The following is a 2,925-nucleotide window of genomic DNA, read 5'->3' on the forward strand; positions in this document are numbered from 1 at the left end:
TGTACGGGACGATTAAAAAAACAAATAAGCACCATTAAAGGTTATGAGATCAACTTACTGAACACAACTTGCTTTATACTTAGTAAACAGTTAACCACTTTGATTTTTCAAGTATATTTCGCACGCCAGGTCTCTTACAGAGGGGGGTTATCTTTGGATGGCCTGGCAGATGAATAAATATTCTAAACGTACCAAAAGAGCTAGCTGTTTAAAACATTCTTCCCTGTCACTTAGTATGAAAAAATGAAATATTTTTTGGAGCAAAAATAATCAGATCCTATTATACCTGTTTTATATGTTTGATATTGCGTAAAGGATTCCTGTATAAGATGATCAAATCTTTCAATGCAAGATGTTCACGGGGTTTTGTATTTCTTCAAGCTATAACACCCTGGTAAATTCTAGCCAAACGTCATATCGTGAATGAATAAATGGAAACAAGCCAAACTCATGGAATTAGAGAGATTACAGATTTAATAGAGCTACCTGGCAAAATAAACATCCAACTGATTTAAAACACAATAGAGCCCGAGCTGCCTGGGATGCTTGGAGCAGTCTAGCTATGCTTCCCTTTACTCTTATGAACTCAATATTAAAAGGAAAAGCAATTTTATGTTACAAAGACGGAAAGATTAAGATGCAGATTCTTCCAGACCTGTATCAGGACAAAACACTCTCTTGGCTTCTATGATCTCTCAGGTCCTGCATTCACCTCTCTCCCCCGTTTCTATTCTACTGTATAACCTCAAGCATTTGAAAAATGATCTGAATATAACTGCAAGTTGCCCAGGATAGTAACTAATTCTTCCCTTTCTTTGTTCAGTTTTGCAAGAACTCCAGTTTCCATTCCAGGGAAGGAGAGAATTTTTCTCTTAGGTATTTCTTGGAGACTCTATCCTTGAGGGTCAAAAGCAAAGATGGAAAGATTTTTCTTTCCATCTTGAAATTCCCATTTGGACCCAAGATGGACTTTGCCCTAATTATAATGGGAAAAAAGAGAGAAGACCATTTCCCTCCTCGTGTCTCTTCCTCTTAACCCAGTCAATGAAAAGAATGAATAAGCCTGGAGCTAAAGGGAGCTCTGCCTGGTTTTAACAATACCTGAGACATTTCTCACTCTGGCAGTGAAAACTGACCAATAACCAACTCTTTATGGTCCAAGGCCCCAGACTTGGAGTGTCTGAGACAAAAAAAACCCTTTATATCAGTCCTGCCTCTCAGCTAACCAGAACCTGACTGCGCTGCTTTGTACTCAGTGCCCGGCCCTTTCCTGCCTTTTGCAGACGTGGAAAATAACAAGGCAGCTTTTGGAAGATCTGGTTCATCTTCCCAGCCAGAAGTGCAGAAATTTATGCCTCCACCTCCAACTTCTGACAGGCCTCTCTTCTGTCCAAATCTGAGCTGAGGGCACCCGGGAGCCTACCTGGCAGGACACACGCATTTCCAACCATCCTTTCCCCTCCCACCCGCCAGAGACGTGCCTAATTGTGCACTTAGGGGAGCTGCACATGGCCCTTCTTCCCTGGCCTCTCTCTTCCTCTGTCTGCCTGCTCCCTGCACCCAAGTGGAACATTTTCTTCCTCTTTCCGCCTCCAATTACAAATGCAAATTCTCAGGCAAGGATGAAAGAAGTAAACTATGGATCACCGAGTATCAATGATGCCACGATCACAGCATCCCCAGCAAGGACGCCGCCTCATTGCATAATTAACGTGATGAAGGTTCTCCTCTTTAACCCCACGAAGTAGGGAGGCCCTCAAGTCGCCAAACCACACTGGGATATCGCTAGCAAACAGAAGCCGGTTTTCCCCCCGTCTTCCCGTCCACCCGGCGTGTTGTGGGAGTCGGGGTCCGGGAGTATACGACGCTCATCCCCCCGCCCCCCGCCCTTCCCCGAGCTCACCCTCTGTGAGCCGGAGCCTGTCGCGGCCCTCGGGCCCTTCCGCGGCCCCAGGGGCGAAGCTCGGCTCGGGCCTCGCGGGCCTGGGGGCAAGGCGCGCGGGGTCCCGGCGTCCGGGGAGCGCTGGAGGCCCGCCCGCCCGGAGGTCTCGGCGCCGCCGCCCGCCCGGCCCGGGATGTGGCGGCGGCGGCGACAGCGGCGGCGGCGGCGGCGCCGGAAGAAGGAAAGCGAGCGCGCGACGCCCTCTCGGGGGGCGAGGCCGCCGCCGCCCCACGCGGCCCTAGCGCCCGTCCGCGCCGTGCGCGCCCCTGCGCGGCTGTGCGCGTCCCCGCCCCACCCCCCGCGTGTGCGTGCCGCCAGGACCGAGGGGAGGTGGGAGGGGGCGGAGCCAAAGGACCCCAGGAACCCGATCACCCGGTCCTTGAGCCTCTCTTCCACCCACACCCCCCCAAAAAAACACCCCCCAAATTATATTCCGGGAAGTGACAGAGAGACTTGTGGCCAAACCTAATCCCACTAGGTCTCCATCCAGGAAACAGGTTGGGTGTTTGAGAACGAAAAAAAATCCCAAACTTGGAAAAATGAAAAATAGAAAAATCCAAGCTTGGAAAAAGGCAAAATTGCTTGAGTTTGGGGCACCTCCCAGCATTCCTAATCAGCCTACCTGGTAAAAACAGCTTTCAACTGGGCGCTTTCCGCAGACCCACCCTTGGTTGACAGATGTAACCCCCTTGTCAAGGTAGAGTGGGTGGAGTCAGTCCCAACGGTGATGGGGATTTTATTGCCCTAGAAAACGTCAACTAGTTTTGTTTTGATCTAACCTACATGTTTGTTAACTACCTAAATATATATCTACTTAGCAAACACGGTAATATAGATACGTGTGTACACACACGTATGCACTTGAACACATATAATTTTTGTCAAGCTTTCAAGAAACCAGCTTTTTTTTTTTCTTCTTTGGTCTACCCTGTTGGTTTCCTCTTTAATGACTTAAGTGTAATACCGGTGGGGCTCAACATTTC

Source organism: Grampus griseus (assembly GCF_964374135.1).
Source record: "Grampus griseus genome assembly, chromosome: 15".
NCBI classification, from domain to species: domain Eukaryota; kingdom Metazoa; phylum Chordata; class Mammalia; order Artiodactyla; family Delphinidae; genus Grampus; species Grampus griseus.